The sequence below is a fragment of the Mercenaria mercenaria genome, chromosome 17 (assembly GCF_021730395.1).
Source record: "Mercenaria mercenaria strain notata chromosome 17, MADL_Memer_1, whole genome shotgun sequence".
NCBI lineage: Eukaryota > Metazoa > Mollusca > Bivalvia > Venerida > Veneridae > Mercenaria > Mercenaria mercenaria.
This window is the reverse complement of record NC_069377.1, coordinates 39,440,078-39,459,241: the sequence shown is the minus strand read 5'-3', so window position 1 is coordinate 39,459,241 and position 19,164 is coordinate 39,440,078. Positions and strand designations below refer to the sequence as shown.

At 32.3% G+C, this 19,164-nt stretch overlaps 1 protein-coding gene across 1 annotated transcript in view; it reads left to right on the top strand.

Annotated features, from left to right (window-relative positions):
• LOC123536975 (buccalin-like) overlaps positions 1-19,164 on the top strand; it is a 38,952-nt gene that overhangs the window by 6,773 nt on the left and 13,015 nt on the right. The window lies entirely within an intron of this gene.

Below are 19,164 nucleotides of genomic sequence, written 5' to 3'. Positions count from 1 at the left end.
AAAAACAGAAAATTTTTCGCAAAAACATAAAAGCTTTTCACGAAAAGAACTGCAAATATTAAATGGAAAAAGATTGCGTTAGTGCCCACTACTGCATAGGAAAACCAGATAAGTTTCGCGAAAATGGACTAAACTTTCATGAACAAAGTAAAGTTTTCGTGAAAATAAAATGTTTTCGCGAAAATAATATTTTAATTTCACAAAAACTTTACCGTTTTTCATGAAAATTTGGTCCATTTTCGCGAAACTTATCTGGTTTTCTTATGCAGAAGTGGGCACTAACACAAATTTATCCACTTAATATTTGCAGTTCCTTTCGAGAAAAACTTTTATGTTTTCGCGGAAAGCTTATATGTTTTCGCGAATTTTTTTATGTTTTTCTTGAAAACTCGATACATTTTCGCGAAACTTATCTGGTTATCGTATGCAGAAATATGCCACCATACAAAACTGTGTTTTAACACTATTTATACAATCGGCCGGTAATACGTCGTTCAAATAATTTCACTCGGGCTGCGCCCTCGTAAAATTATAACGCCCGACGTATAACCGCCCATCGTGCATAAATAGTGATAAAACACTCTTTTGCTATAAATCATTTTTTAATCATACATGTATGATGACATTTTCTTTCAGAAAAACGTCTACGATGTATACATTAATAAAACTTTATTCTGTTTAAATTTAAATATTGCCTTTTAGTTACAAAAACTGAAAAGGTCCATGTGTTTATTGTTGAAATATGTGTCTATGAATTTTAACTTGAATTCATTTGGAGACTTCAAGTGTCAGAGGTTTTGTTCATACATTTAGTCACATTGCACTGCTGGTTTTCCATATGTCTGATCTGTGCTTTGTTCTATGTTATAGCTAAAATAAAAGAAAAACATAACACCAAACCTTCCGATGATTTAAACGTGCGGAACTATCATGATAATAAAAACGGAAGTTGCGTCAATATTCATAGTTATTGCCAAATAAGGTGTTTTTAATCTCTTGACAGAGAAAGAAATCATTTTCCATAAAAGGCTGACGTACATGTGCATTTAAGACGAAGTATAATTGCAGTATCCTTAATTTGTTCCCAAGAACATCATGAGTTTTGTCAACAGCAACAAATCTTGTTAAGTTGCTGTTCTGTTTTTTTTTGCCAGTCGTCAACAGTTGGTTAGTCTAACAATCTGGCGTAGAATTAGAGGCATAATTTAATTTAGCATAAATCGGAAAGTACAAAAAGTTCTTTTGAAATGTTACTTCACGCAACTGGTTACAGAGAAGCAACTTCGATTATACGAATTTGTACTACACTTAATGAAAAACACAGCCGAATTAAATCTAACTTCTTTAAATCTATTTTCCAGAAATACTTTTAAAATCAGTAGAACGCTTCTGTATTGAGATATCTGTTTGTATATTATCCTTCCTTTGATTTTAAATTGTTCAATACATTGAACTGGCATGATAAATAATGCAATAGCTTTCCTTTACCATGGAGTTAAAACATATTGACCTTAACCAAAGTAAATATCTATGTTACATCTGAAGACATTTAAATAAAGAGTCAAGTCATTTTGAAACTGGGCTAAATATTGCATCACGTAATAAAATTTAAAATTATTTACAATAATATATGGCTCTTCAAAAAATATTATTGAGTAAAAATTAAACACTCCAATATTTGCTCTAGTGGAACATGAGGAACGATATTGAAGTGCATCGGACTGCCTTATTAGCAATTTCATTTCAAGAAGAGCAAAAGACAAACATACAAGACAAAATAATCGTCAACGAAAACATCCAGAAGTACATGCAATATTACACCATGCAAATTAATAAATTATCAGAAAATTGTAATTAGGTAGATATGTACGAGTACGATAAACCTGTTCAGTTGTGAAAAGTAGGCAATGCATTTGTTCGGTTGCAATTACACAGATTGATTATTTTGTTTTCTACATTTAGTGTAGATATAAAATTTCGTACATAACCATTAGCTTAAACAGTAAAGCACATCACATTTTATCTACTTTGCCTTGATTTTCAAAACTTCGAAAATGCAAAATCCTAAGAAATAAAAACAGAAATGAATTCCGTAAGACATACCCATTACTTCCGAGACATAAACAGTACAAATCAATCGATTCTAGTTTAAATGATAAATATCCCTTACATAAATATGTTCCAGTTCCACAAACGCGAAATATTTATATGTTTGGATCGGCCGTCTAAAAACTGAAATGGATAGCCAAAGCGTTAGAACAAGCAGATGAATCCAGTCAAAAAGGGAAAGGGTCCCTAATCTGATATTAACTTGTTCTCTAGAAAGTGAATCTTAATAAACAACAACAACAACAACAAAAAGGACAAGGGTTTCATGGTTTCATTGGTATTGGTTTTCAAAGGAAAATTAATTGCTGAGGAGCTTGCGTTAATCGACTGCATATTTTTAAATCTTAGAAACATATCTATTGCAAGTCTCGATAGCCACTGAGGAACGATAAAATCCACCAAAAAATAAGACATATTACTAAGGAAAATAGTATCATTTTGTCAGTACATCTCATTTTTTTAAATCAAAATGTCAATAGATCGAGCATTGCTACAACTACCATCTAAGTAATTGTCACACAAAATGGCATTGTATTGTCTAGATGCCAAGTACGGCCAGAGGGAAACGACATAGCATAATTAATTTGGGTGCTACATTATTTCATTAGTTTATTCGGAAGAATCTAGCAATGGAAAACGTCTGTTCTAACAATGTTCTTTTCGTTATATCTGTAAATTCAGTGACTTTATTAGTCCTTAGTGTAAGACATTTCAATATTTCAGTGATATTGCAGACATATATGTGGTTAGGATATAAACTCCAAGTGCCTCTACAATGCCCTTTAGTTGTAGATAAGGAAATCCTAACCAAGACAGTTCTCAAACCAAGGAAAGGCTTAATGAACAGACTCAATCAAACCGAGTCTGCAATTTTCACTATTTGCCTTGTTCTCGGTGCTTCCGAGGGATCTATTTTCCAGATTTTAATTAGTATCACAAACTAACTGGCGTGATAGCTTTCGTGTCGTTTATTTAACAACTTACCTATCAATCATCGAAAACATACCCGACTGTATAATTGACGTCATATAACACCAACTTCGTATATAGCAAAATGACATAATGTAAACGGTTGATTTCTTAAATAAAAAAACTGTCTGACACTGCATATGAAAGATTAAGGATTTTAGCATAATATAGTGTTGTAGACAAAATATAAAGACATAATAAGATAAAAAAAATGTATTTGACTGATGTGAGTCATTATGTCACACATTTGTATTGCATTAGGACACTTTGTTCCATAAACGTAAAGGTGTCTTCCATAGCCAATAATATATTTTGCAGTGTGTGTAATTAGTACAAGGTAATTTAAATACAAGGCACGACTTCCTTTGCAATATCAACCTTCAAATGTTCAACTAAACCTAAACATTATTTTTGGTATCACCAACAAATTAGGTTACTGTTAGTGATATGTTTATGCTATTTATTTAACCAGATAACAGTCTCTAGAATATGTGAAATAATTCTACTCAAGACAAGTTTTATCACTTTGTTAAATTGGTTTTTAATATTCATAAACGTTAATTCATTATGCATTATTACAATAAAAGTGTGCAATATTTTGCTCCTTTTTTCAATATTTTACTCAACATATTGTTTGTGACACTTATAAATGACGGAAACAATCATACACTCACATATTATTGCAGATAAAAGAATCACCAAGCATTAAACAATTCATAAATAATGAAAAGGCCAAATACAAACAGCTTAAACATTGTATAAATAATCCATTACTTCAATTTGTTTTGGTTCTACAGTTACATGTACTTGTACTGAGTAGTGTGTGTTCTTTGAACGTGGCTTTCCCTGTAGGATATTTACATTAGGATTCATCTATTTACTGCTTTCCAACATTCGAAGAACCATTTGTCATTTGATTTATCTGATTGTTCCAACTAAAATACTTATCAAGTGGCTCTCAGTGCACACGAGGCCATTACTTAAATGAATTTAATACACATTTAACAGCACTGAAGAGGATTCTTCTGTTTACATTAAATTACATTTTTCATGTACAAAAGAAATTGTTGATATCAATTGATGTTAAATAATGAATAAGTCAGAGCAGGAAAATAGAAATAACCAGGTTATTGACTACCTAACACTACGGATCGGTGCGAACGAAACGCCAAAAAAAAAAACCCCCTGAAAGATAGTCCCATGTGACGTATCGCTTTACACAGACCAATTGCAATTAGCACACTTGCACATTTATAATAGCTGTTTCGCACTTACCTACACATTTTATGAGAACTTGAACGTCATCAAATATTAGAATAATTTGACCACTTCAGCAGTCATGTATGTGTCATAAATGTGAGAACCGGTAGTTTAAACTAATACACTACGTTCATGTAGAACACTTTGACATTACAATGTTGTTTTCATAGTGTAAGGGAGGGGCGGACAGACAAGGTGAATATATTCAGTATGGGTCTGAAAAGAGCAATTAACGAGCAAAACGGCTTTCTCCCTACAGAAACAAAACTTATTTTATTAGTAATAAAATGAGGTATATCATTAGTTCATTTACCCGTTTCTTTTGTTTCGGACAAATATTTGCGGTCACAAATTAGCGGTGGGTAATGCATACTTTGCAGTGCACTCCCTCGTACTTTTGCTTTCACAGCTTTATGTTCAGTATTATCTATTCGCTAAAATACCCACTTTTCAAGAGATGAATAACTTGCACATGATGTAAGCATTAACAGTATCTACAAAATGGCATATTTAAAGTTCGAGGAAGTTTATCGATCTGAATACAAACAGTCTTTATCACATTTATGTTTATATCTTTGGTAAGTGGCTCAATTCCACCTTCAAACAGTTTTCCTTAAATTGCCCCAGTAACATGTTCGCCCCCATGCATTTTTTTCCAATTTGATAAGAAGAAAATGATTTTCGAATTAACTTTCCTATATAAACGATTCACTCTAAAATATAGAATGCTTTACCATTTAGATTTTCTTAAAATGTTATGTGAAAAACAGTCCAAAATTAAGTTAATAAACCGCAGGCAGAGTTTCCTTTTAGCAATTAATAGCTATGGACGGAGGTCATTGTCGAACTTTTAACAGTCAGATAAAAAGAAATTGCATATTTCTTCAATAGCGCAATTCTTGCGATTTAAATATGATTTGTTGTGCTTTCTATATTATGCTTTAGTTAGCAAGTTAACACAAGAAATCAAAAGGTTTTCCAACTATAAAGATTCTAGCTCGGCTGCATCAAATGATCAGAATGTACCAGTTGTAGTTATTGTTTACTATTTCCTTTGATTAATATTTGCTTTTTTAATTATGAAAGATATTTAAGCACGATATGCATGTACGTCTTAAACAGTTATATTAAAACATGAAAAGAAACAAAAAAGAACGTACATGCTTTTGTCCTTTTATTGAAACGTTTACATTGCTTTTTAGACATTAAACATTTTATCATAAGGCAGACATTTATGATACGTATACATCTTAATTGGCGAAAATATATATGAAAAACTTGCACCGCCTAGCATTCGAGAAAGCACGAACACATTTAAATATATAAATATTCCTTTATCAAGCTTTACCCGCTGACAATTTCAAGAGTTCATTAATTCACACTTTTGCAATTGTTTGTTAAATTTTGTGTTTATTGTATAAACGATTTGTCATATAATCCTGGATCATATTTACATTAATAAGCTCGTTAATTCTTGTAATTTAAATTTATTCTATAAACAAGGACTTGAAAGTGTCAAATAATTTTATATTAACCTTAAAAGCTGATATAAATTGGAAGTAAAATTTGACTGTCAAATATTTGTAAAATGTTTTTGCTTTTATCAATATTGTCGAGAGCACACTGAAATAAATATCAACACGATGCATGGATTAGAAACACTTACATTTAATACATTAAAAAACGCAAACCCATAGTTTTTCTTTTTTTCAGAATACATTAACCTTAATATATTTTACCATTTCTGAACGATTATGCAAATTTTCATGAATATCGTCATAAAGATAAAAGGTAAGGGTAGATTTCCCGGAAGCACAGAGTACTCCAAACACAGTCGTAGTGCCATGCATCGGAAAGTAGGCCTACAACAAAAAGAAGCTGTACCGGAAAAATATTGTAGACAGGTTGCTTCGAAAATCCAACAACAAATACATGTATGATATGCAAAATACAGAAAAATAGTGGGGAGGGGAAAGGGATAGATAAAAGGGTCGGGTGTTAGGGGCAAGGAAGAATATTCAACAGGGAAAGCCACGTTTCTGGCGCAGTCTCCTTACACCGTAAATCACAGCAGCGCAGACACGCACGTACATGACACACACACACACACACGCGCGCGCAAACGCACGCACACGCACACACACAACTAACATACACAGATAAACAGGCAAGTAAGTAAAAACAACACTGTGGGGCACCGCCCAAGACAAACACAAACTCACACGCACGCAGGCACGTACGCACTCATAAGCAGGAAACAAACAGTCGACGGCCAAAATTATGATACAATAATTTTTTAGTGATATGAAGATTTCTATCATTAAAGTCCTTTAACTTTGAGCAAAACGAATATGTTGCGAAACATAGACATAGTATAATGTTGCTCGTGGGACATCTCCATCAAAGATGTTGACAATTTCTAAATTGAAATCGTCTCTTTTATCATATATTTTGTTTCTAGATTACTATTCACAATTGTTAAATTTAAGTCCAAAAAGGACGCTTCTTAATCTGAGGTATTAGCCTTGTTAAGCTGGACAAATGTGTTTCACCATTTCTGAAAAAATATATTTTTATTAAAAGTTACGCCAAACTTTACGCATTATCAAAATAATAAGACAACATGAAAACGTGTTTTACTAAGCATTTATGCCAGAATACATTTCTGAACAAAGACAAATTTATTAAAATCCTTATTAGGACAAAGACATTTTGGAGTATAAATCAAAACTTCAGCTTTTTAAATCATTGCAAGCTACCTTGATTTGTTCCTATCACCTATAAAAATCACTAAATTTCACAATCTGCATTAAGAAAGCATTGAATTTCATGAAATGTTCATAATGTAAGTTTTTGATTAAATTCGACGGAAAATAAAGTTTTCTGACTTTTGAATACCTCGTTTGCAGAAAATGACAAACTAGTAGATCATTTTATTGATTTTTTTCTATGCCTTCAATATCCCAATGGCAACTTAAAAAATACAGAAAGTGAATTGAAAGGATGAAGTCTTCAACAAAATTGTTAAACTGGAATTTTACCGTAGTATTGAGCTAATTATCCCATTTAAATTGAGTCACTCTTGGATTACACAAACGTGTTGTTTGCGTATGCCAAAAAGAAATCTCATACCTCCGTTCGATATGATGTCTTTCAAATGATAATTTAAAATATAATTTGAATATATTTAAAGAACGGTTATTTATGATATAGTATTGAATTTTTGGACTGAAAATCTGACCAGCTTTTGAGGAATCTGATAACAAAATGTGTACTGAGTCTATTTTGTAAGAGGCTGATTTCGATCCAAAGTTGTCATAACTTTGGTATCACCCGCTAGTACTGAATATATCGTATCTTACATTTGATGTTAGGATTTATAATTCTCCATTTTCAGTTTAAGGAAATGTATAAATAGCGTTTGTTTAAATATACATGTATACACTTGCATCCATGCTGAAGGCAGCTTTACATATTTTAGCTAAGGCAAGAAATTAAAGATGAATATCACCTAGAAAATTGACTAAGTTTAACTGGAAAAGAATCCAATGATGTAATAAAACTGATTAAGTAAGTTGCCACAGAAGTAACCTATGAGTCGGAAGAATGGTGGATTATAACTGAAATTGGAATTTTGTCTGCTTAAATTACCCTTGAGCGTCTATTAACTTTGAGGTGTTAAAGTGTCTCTAGATGTTTATTTCAGAAACGGCTTTTTAAATACACGAAATATAAAATAAAATTCATTCATAATTCAATGGAAACATCAAAGTATACTTGGCGGCTTACACAAGTGACCGGTTTATTAGGTTAAAACTTGTTTTGATTTATATTCTGCTTTTAAATTATAAATAAAGCCTTGTACCAACTTAAGATTTTTTTCACATAATAGTACAAAACGTAGTTTTAATGTCCGGACAGTTTATAGAGTCGGCTGCGAACTTGACATTACTGCTTTCAAAAAACAATTGCTTGTAATCAAATACAGACTATTAGTAATAAACATAGGCATATGTTGTGAGTATGTGTGAAGGGGTAGGGAGGGTGTGGCGCCATAGGATCTACTTGTCTGTCGATGTGAAACTAAATGCAATGAAACAAACAATTTAATACTGCGGAGCTCCCAATTATTTTTGAAATATGGCTCTTCTGGAGAGTTTAAATAAAATGAAAACTATTAACTGGAACAAATATGGGTTTTTAAGGAGGCGCTCGTGCTTATGACGTTTTACATATTGACACAGAAAAGAGAACTTTACTAACTATAATTGAACATGCTATCGTAAATCTATTGTACTAAACCACGTTGAATATATGAATATAAAACTCTAGACCATTTTATTAGTTTCTTGAAAATATGAAAAAATCTGCTAATTGTCTTTGAATTACAACTTCCTAGTAATAAAAATACACGTAATTTATCAGATAATATCAACATGTTGACAGATTTTGACTGAAGTGTTTTTTTTTTCTTAGATAAATCTACTTGTATTTTAAAGCTGTTTTATCTAAATAGTTCAAAAGAATGGCATAGTCTTTTTACAATAAATGCAAAAACTGAAAATTTTATAAAAAGCACATGTATACCATGCAAATTCAAATATTCCCCTTTCTTCCAAAACGAACATTCTTGTAGCCCTTGAACGAAGTATGAAATATTATTATCGGATTTCAAGTAAAATGCGCTGCAGCAGTTTAATTCGCGATTAAGAGTATTTCTTCAGAAATATATAAATATAAATATATATCTCTTTGTGTCATTTCTATACTGTATGATTATAAATATTGCGAGATGAACATGTTTTAACGACAACTTGCATTCAGTAGCCACTTGCCTTGAGCAGCCAGACTGCTAAATTTACAAATTAGATTTTAGTTTAAATTTCAAATTTTCTTGAGCAGTCACTTGACTTGAGGAGCAAAAGTACGTCTCTGCCTTTGTTGGCTGCTTAATTTACATGGTTATATTAGTACTTTGTTTTGTTTTAATAGTGTCGCTAACAGTCTGGTTAAAGACACCCCAGGAACGCCGATGGTTTCCATAGCGTCTTCCGTTATTGTAATTATATACAATCTCATGACTTTGAATGATTCAGCTGGCTTCTTTAAAAAAACATTACTAAAGTAATAGAGCTAAACAATCTTTTGACTTCTGTCCTATTCATTGAGCACTGTTACATGTAAGACATGCCTTTCACACCATGCGATTCTTTAAACGAGACATAGGGTAAATACTACTTAAACTACAAACAAGGTATATCTTTCATTGACACCGTCTACTGAAGCAACTTCTGCAATATGTAGAGAGACTCCTCTTTAGTTATCCTTCAAAATTATGAAACTTGAGAATATATTGATATTTTTGTATAGGGAGATAATAAATTAACAGATAAAAAGTCATTGACAGGGTTTAATCTTGAATAGAATCTTTTGAAATGCAATTTCACGAAATGTAATTCTGCAAACACTACCCGCATTTTACCAACAATTTCAAATGAACCCATGCAGTACATGACGTTTTCTTAGTAACAACATCATTCCAATAGTGTTTCCTTCTTCCGTTCGATGCAGTTCTATAACATTTACTTGTTTTATATCCAATATTTATTTTCAGGAAATTGTCACTAATGACTACAGTAATTATTGAAGTCAGAAAAGGCTAATTTCGCGTGCGTTTTCAGCGATATGAAAAATAACAATCTTTTTCTTGTTCTGCATATCAGACGGATTTCCAATTACAGACAGACATTTCATTCAACTGACAGGGCCATTGTAGTTTTGAATGGAAGTAAATAAGAAAGAGAAATTGTATGAAATTAAAAATCAGAAAGTCATAAGTAAACATCAAATGGTACAGAACATGCCGTTATGCCATAGTTATAACAAAGCCTAGAAATCTTGATGTATGGCAAGCGGACCTAGACAACGATATGTAATTAATAAAGTTAAAATCTGCATGTTTATTGATACATGAACATGTAATTTACTTACTAGCTTGATGTATTTTCTGTTTCTCATTGTTCCAATAATTAGCTAACTAGTGAGTTTCTTTATTTTCATTCTGTCACTGAAATCTCGTACTTATCGTTTGTTTAATATCGTAATATCTAAGTAGTTAATATCGATTTCATTACTAGGATAGATGTCTTATTAAGTTGTCAATTGTAAATTGAATGCGTGTTTTTCAGGATGCATAGTCTTTTGCGATGTAACCTCAAAAAAGGGAAGAAATGAACAATAATCTTATATAAGTAACTTGATAATATAGCGAGGTTTCAAACTACATATAGAATATATCTATTGCTCATCCAATACACCAAATAAATCGTCACTTAAGTTGAATGTTTCCCCCCTCTACCAAGAGAAAACCGATCTTTGAAGGTATCATGGTTATTGTTCGTTTCAGATTATTTTTGATGTATTCGATTGTGGTATTGTGTTTTGTTAGCGTCAAGATTGCGCAATGCTTCATTTTGTTGAACATTTTATTGTTTCACTGTTATAAGAGTTTATCTAGGTTTCTATAATTGTTCATGTGCCATTTGACTCGTTTCATACCATGTGCGTTGCATGCACCGATACTTAATGTTAGCGTGCAAATAAAATGTCCGTTGATCGAAGGCTAAAACATTTTTAATAGACAGGATTGCAATCTATTTTTCTTAATATATTTACTGATCTGATTATTTCATTACTTGCCTAATATAGAACACATGTTTTATTTATTCTGATTCTGTTACAATCACACTACAATACTCGATATTATGTAACAGTTTAACCATTGTTTCAAGTAGATAAGAATAGTTTGTCAATGAAGATATTTCCTTCGGTGAAATGGTTGTCTCAAATATGTATAATGGTTGACTGAACTTACAGTTTTCTGCGTCTATTGTATTTTTTCAGTCTGTTAGGGCTAATATTGATAGTTTGTTATTAAATCAAAGAACTTATCGCTTTTCACAGTCTTCTTAAAGGATGTGATACACGGTGTGCTTAAGTCTGTAGAGCCCTCTCCTTGAACTTTAAAACAACCAAAGTAATCCATAAATAAATCAAGAAATAACTATGTGCCAATTTCCGGAAATGAAAGTTACAATTTTTGCTGTATAAAATCGAGTGTAATCTAACACTCGCCAATAAAAGCAGAAGAAAATCGTTTGGAAAAGTAAACTATTGAATCAAATGTACGATGTTTCAAGCATGTATTAATAACTGATATATAATAAATACCAATTTCATGTCATTATATTTGTTATTTTAACAATATATAATGATTGCATATTCTTTAATAACGCTAGCGAACACATTGATTAAGGACGAATATTTGAATTAATATATTTATTTGAATGGCACAATGTTACAATATGTGTTTGAAATGTTAGGGCTAGAAAAATGTTGGCTTTTGCTGCAACAAAATATTAAATCTGCCTCAAAGCTAGCTTTATTTTATGTACCAAGGCATCATATCAGTAAATACATGTTTCCCGTATCAGTCGAAGTGCACGCAAAATCTTGATAAACAAAGCCATTAAAAAATAACTGTGGCTAAAATCTTGTATAATTTTAACTATCCCTCAAGTAATGAACCGTCGCTGAACGGATTGATTTGAAAGCAATAACGTCTCCTAAAGATACACTGTTTCTATGAATCCTCTATTAACCTTTAGCCTGCTAGCGGCAAGTTATTCTGCCTTTGCAACCAGTGCAGACCACGATCAGCCTGCACATCAGTGCAGTCTGATCATGGTCTGCACTGTTCGCTATTCAATCAGTAAATGTTCAGTGAACACCTCTAGTAATAATAAATGGTATTGCCCAAATTGAATGAAGGACCAGTCCATTTTAGAAATTTAGCAGGCTAAGGGTTAAGCAACCATAATCAATATATAAAATTGCAGAACGCTTTGACAGTACCAAATGCTATTTTCTGCTTGAAAATGAGTTAGGTACTCGGGTTTCAAAATCTATCTTAGATATTGATAAACTGAAATTAGAATAAAATACCGTTCATGTTTTAGTCGCTTAGATAATGAAGTACATTGATATATATCTTTTGCCATATTTTAACAGCTTGGCTCACCCCATCCCGGGCGTTAAATTGAATATTCGTTTTATTTGAGGTCTCTCAAACAAACATTTTTGACTGACCTTGATTTTATATAAACATCCGTTATTTTTTTTGTAAGAGACAATTTTCTAACTTTGTATGTTATGAATTCATTTTAAACAGTAACTTATTGTAGCTATGGCGTTATCACTCTTAGAAATTGGTCGTAGTGTGCATCTTATTACTTACGCAACTGTTCATACAATGATTGTTAGTGATTAAGGTTATTAACTTCCAGCTGTTTCTTGTTAAGATACTGGCTATTATAAACATGAGAAATGTAGATGTATTGTTTTGTATATTATGTATTGGGGATATAAGACAATTTGGTTATTGTTCATTAGTGAACACTGAAGTAAATAACTCTCCCCATAGACAAAGTATAATATGTTATACAGATGTTACACTTTAAATTATTGGTATACTAGAGCGTTATTGATAAAGGAAAATATCAAAATAATTCTTCACTATTAAGAAACTTTGAAATAGGATGAACTTTGTTAAAACATAAAGATAACTTTTATGTTCCTCATGAACACTTTATCCTAAATCAAAACTACACCTCTCGTGATAATATTGCTTCTTGTGTTCACACGGTAAAAGATATTTCTATCTTACACGGGAACACACAGATATCCACTACTTAGTTCTTTCCGGTGGTAAATAATGGGTTTTCATTACGTTTTGACACTCTAAAAGATAATGAAATATGGCCTTTTATAAACTACACACCTTATGATGAAACTTGCTTAAAATTAGCAAATCTGCAAACCTCCCCCTGTGGCATTCCTTTTATCTTGCATTGAGTCGTTTGATATGAAATAACCGCTAATTGCTCTAACAGTAATCAAACAATTACTACCATTTACGGGATACCTTACGAGACGTTATTATTTTATGGTATTGTCAACAAGCCTAATAGGAAACTATAAAAAATTCCAAACGAGGAATAACTGAAGAAGCAACTGTACTGAAATCGAACATGCACTTTATAATGATTTGTACAAAGAACATCATTAAGATAGTATACATATGCAAATGTTTTCACGTCTGAAAGTGTAAACTACATAAAGAACATAACGTCGTTGAGGATAAACAATACATGCGTTTAAAAACTTCAGTAGCAGACCTTTATAAAGAAAATAGTTGAAAAGTTCTCTTTTCAGCTTGTCTCGCCCATAAGACTTAGCACATCATTTTCCGAAGTGTTACTATGAGGCACATGTATCATTGATCTCTATAAAGGTTCAGTCTACCTTTTCAACTAGATAGACTCAGAATTACTGGTATTGAAATTTCAGAGCACTTCGTGTTATACAATGTTAAAGCTGCTTTAAACTCGTGTTTATTTCTCTCTATCCCTACGAATTGGTTTCAAGCATTTTTGTAGTTATTTATATTCATTTAAAAGCATAAAACTATTAAGACAGGCCAGTGTTAATAATATTATAAACCACAAGCTTAAGTGACAAAATAATAGTTCGTTTTAAGGCTTCAGGAGGAAAGCACATAGAGCCTAACACTTGAGTAGACACCGCACCATTATATTTGAAAGTCTAGCGGATCAATCACCAAACAGTATTTGATTACAATAAGTAATTCATAAACTTCTCCATAGTAACACGGTAGGTACAAGGTCAGGAGATCTGTGGAAAGATTTTATGAAATCCTTCCGTATTTCGTGATAGATGTAACCCTGTAGTAACAATTATTTCGTAATTTAAATTATTCAATAATTAAAATCCACTAACTTGGGACAAGCTCTAGCACACTAATAAGTTGTGATATAGATACGGTATGATTTTGTAGAAAACATTTCCAATTCCTTTGATGAAAATGCATTCAACAAGTAAAACAAAGAGAGTTCAAATTCACTAAAATGTTATTTTCAATGTTGTTAAAACCCCTGCCTTATTTAAAGGCTAAACCACAATTTGATAGTACATAGTAGCCAAATTAGCTTTAATTGCCATTGTTATTGGTGCTTCCGCAGATTGCTCAGCCATCTTCAGTAGCAATTTTAACAATAACGGAATACGTACACAACACCAGTAAGTTTTTGCAAAAATTGGTCCCAGTTTAATAAAGAGTATAAAGATAGTACTCTAGGGGTTGTCATGATTAATTCATTCCGAAACTTTGAAAGTGAAAAACGGTTTACTTTTATTTACACTGTCCAGTGACTTTGGGACATGGTGAGGGTAAAAGTGAAGTTGGGGGCGCATCATAAACCGGTTTAAGCTCCCCAGTGGTGTTTTTGCCACTGACCGTTCCAAAGCGGTGCCCACTGTATTCCTTTATTTGTTTATTTTGTCCTCGTGTGTTTGCTTTGTATGTGAGTGAATGGGGACGCATTTGTTATAATTTCAATATTTGATAGTAATAGCACCGCATTTTAACAGTGTATATTTCATAGTTGCATGTTCTTGTCTTTTTTATATCGGACTATCCCTGTATTCCTATTTTTGTATGCCTAATTTCTGTAAACCTGTAAACCCTAGAGAATATGATTGCAATTAATTACCACATATCATATGTTGAGACTGCCTACTAAGTAATAAAATAACAGATAACAATCAATTAAATAAGGCTCGTCTGATATTTGATATCATCCATGGACATATTTCTTTGTCCGATATTGTGTACGAATCAATGAGTCTCTTAATAATGGGTCTATGTGCTGGTATTTAATATGGCCATTGTTATGAATATGTGAAATTTGGCCGTTTTAATTCTTTGTTTAGTTATGAAAACATTGTTTTATTATTGATGCATAAGCATATTTTTTCTCTGAATACATTTGTCTCTGAATACATTTGTCTCGGGCAGAAACCATATACATTTGTATGTATTATAAGCTTACATAAACCAAATGCACGTCAATAAAGCATATGTGGAAAATTTGAAACAGGGAACCATTTTTCTCCAAGCATGTCTTCTTTATAACATACGGAGACAAACATTCTTTTCAAACCTACCGTGCCCTACCATATGGCTTAGCCTTAATACAAGGCCATGCTCTTGCACGTCTAATCATACATCGTCGCATCACGACGTTTCACGACATTATCGTTCATTATAATACCTGAATTGTCGGATCTGGGGGCCTTAGGATGACTGTGGTCAATTTTGTTTATCTTATTCACTTAGAACACCACATAATATGTTACCTAATAAATAAACACACACATACTTCTATTTTAGACCAATGCCAATCAACTTTAAACTAACAAGGATATTAAAGAGTTAAGTATATTTCCGTAATCTACGTCTTTAGCGCAAGTCCTTTAACGGTTAATGGTTATAAGGAACACAAGCTTCAAGGCTTAAAGTTATGGCATATTAGATATTGACCTGACATAAAACCGGACGGACGAGCAGTTTGACTTTTCTACCTTAACTACTGACACATGGACATAAAAACAATAAAAACAATTATTTTCTCGTCTTTGACGAGTGGTGGGAAAGAAAAAAATATTGCAAACATTCAGCCAGAGTATTGTAAGAAAAACATTTGACATTAATGTAAAACCGGGTCAGTGTAATATTTTGACATACTATTTTGATGAAAAGAGAGATCAAAAGATTTTGCATTTTAAATTTTGAAACCAAAAAAGTATCCTTGTCATTATCGACTATGATTGAGATAGATGAATTTCTGGTGACTAAATGTTCCTTACTTTTATGATCTCGCAAGTCTAGCAATGTAAAAATTGGGGTCGAGGAAAACGGTTGAAGTTTTACATATGGAAAAGTGAATCCATAACGATGATATTGTTTAGTTTACGTAACTTTTTATGTAACAAATGTCTTACGTAAATTGTCTTTTAATCATGTTCAGCAAAACTGCTTCAAGAGGTTGTGGTATATCATAGTAGACAATGACCGAATATAAAACCGGAGAGACAAACGATTTAACAGTAACTGATATACCGACATGAAAATAATCATTCTTCCGTTTTCGACGAGTGAAAAAAAAATCAACAAAGATGTAGGACATTCAGTGAGTAGATTATTTTTTTTTTGTTTAATATAATTCTCTTTCTCTTCGATGCTAGGGTACTTGAGATATTTTGCACGTTTTAATATCTCTCGTCAACAGGTACGATATATTCCAGTTTGCTGCTTGCGTTTAATGCATTCAAAAGATCTTCTTTTTTAAGCGAATTTGATTAACACTCTAAACAGAAGTTTGCAAGTCCCGTGTGGTGGACGTTATATGTCCCATGATACAAAGCAGAGTCGGTCAATGTTATTACAATGTCTTTTCCTGTCCCGAGCAGATTCAAACCAATAGCTAATCTGCTATTTAATCGAACATATTGGCCACATTGGTAAAACTTTTCAATTTAAATTTTCGCCTTATCTGATGATATATTGTTATAAAGCTTTCAGCATATCATTTCTGTACGAACATTGTGTAAGATGTATTTTTGATTTTGCTTAAATTGACATTCTTACAGATATTATAAAATATTTGAAAAGGTCTTACTAATGTACCACCGTCGGAGATCTTTCAAATGATATACCGGTACTATTTTTTTCTTTATCCTGCAAAATAAAGCCGAAATCTGCTATTTTTCGCTTCTATTGCATTGTTTGTATCTTAAAGATCTCATAAATTCGATAATTTGGTAATGCACATTGGTAACAAAAATACTTATGCTTAATATAAGTTTCGAAGTACATTGAGATACATATGCTAAGTAGTGTTTAGGTTCTTGCAGTCCTTACATTATCTCAATGTTTCAGTTTCGTCAAATATTTTTCATTCTAAAATGTTAAAATGTGTGGCAAATAAAATACCAAAAGGGAGAAATATAATTATTCAATCAATTATAAAACTTAAAATAAAATTTTCTGTATCATTTTTTCTATGGTGCCTCAAGTAAACGGATTTAATAAGACAGAATTGTAACTCCCAACATTGAAAAATTAAGGTCGAGTCCTGCGAGACTGGTTTGAATTTTGCTCACTTCATTCAAAAATAACCTTGGGGCAGAAGTAAAACCTACCTACATTTCTTCCACAATATGTAACCTAAAGAATGAAGGCAAAATGGAGAACTTTTACCGCATGTAACTCAGTATTTTTAAAGATGTCTAACTCTACCCCTTCTGTTTTAGAGGTAAATTCACTTTGAACAGCAAGAAATCGCTTATTAAATGATTTTTTCTACTTTAAAATTTGTACAATAAATCAATTATTTTTAATAAGTCTTGAAAGAAGTAAAAACCTACTAGAAAAAAAAAAATAAGGGAAAAAAATTGGTCCCAGTGGGGCTTGAACCTACGTCCCCCTGAAAATTGCAGTCAAGGTAGGTTTATTGCAGGAATTGAATACTCTTCAATAAGGAGGTACTCTATTATGGGCCTAATACCTTAAGAAATAATATATCCCAAACAGTGATTTTTTTATTGAATAAAGTCGTTGTTTGGAGTTTAGATGCGGAAGAATTATATCACGAGGACACGTTATGAAGGATTAATTATGTACGTCCTTGGCGGTATCCATCAAATATTTGCCTGATTTCTGTTTTTTTTTCCAGCGCGCCGCTATGCCGACTAACGCTATGATGCAATGATTGTGACGTCAGAAAAAATGAATTGCTGAATGATAACACACAGTTTTTTATCCTTTTTTGTTTAATAAGAAAACAAATCGGCCCGTGTTAGAATACAAAACTATCAGGATATCTTAGGTAGAACAAAGGGATTACGATTAAACATTAATCAAATTGCTTAAGTTCAATATAACGATTTACAGAAACTGCGATGTACGGAAGTAGCAAGCTATGGTGTTTGGTATTTCGTTTTAACAAATTTGCACTTTAGGTGTGTCAAAAGTAAAAATACGTCATTTATGTATAAATGTTTAATCCACTTAATCCAAAACAGATTTTTTTTCGCAAATTCCGGCTTTATTTTGCAGGATAAAGAAAAAAATAGTACGTCATTTGAAAGATCTCCGAGGGTGGTACATGTAGTAGGACCTTTTCAATTTTTTATATCTGTAAGAATGTCAATTTAAGCAAAATCAAAATCGAAAAATACATTTTACACAATGTTCGTACAGAAATGATATGCTGAAAGCTTTATAACAATATATCATCAGATAAGGCGAAAATTTAAATTGAAAAGTTTTTTTCTAATGTGGCCAATATGTTTAATGGAAATACCCCCATTAAAATCGTTTTTCGATGATAAATTTAAAATCAAACAACATTTTGACCTCCGTGGCCGAGTGGTTAAGGTCGCTGACTTCCAATAACTTGCCCCTCATCGATATAGGTTCAAGCCTCACTCGGGGCGTTGAATTCTTCATCTGAGGAAGCCATCCAGCTTGCTTGCGGAAGGTCGGTGCCCGCTCGTGATGAAATAATGCACCTGGGGTCTTCCTCTATCATCAAAAGTTGAAAGCCGCCATATGACTCATAATTATGTCGGTGCGACGTTAACCTCCCCCCCCCGCAAAAAAAAAACCTAGACAATTTGACAATATGAAAAGTTTCTGTTACCACACTAGGAGTTCTTAAAAATGATGTAGGATTACATTTAAAGGAAAGTCGGTGAAAAGGAAGATCATCAGAATACACTTTTTACAATTTTGTAATTGAAACTTGATCAATTATACCACACTATCAATATTTGCCCGTGCTTAGCTTTAGTGTAATAATGTATTTGTTGGCCCAATGTATCTGCATAATAGAATTCCGCTGA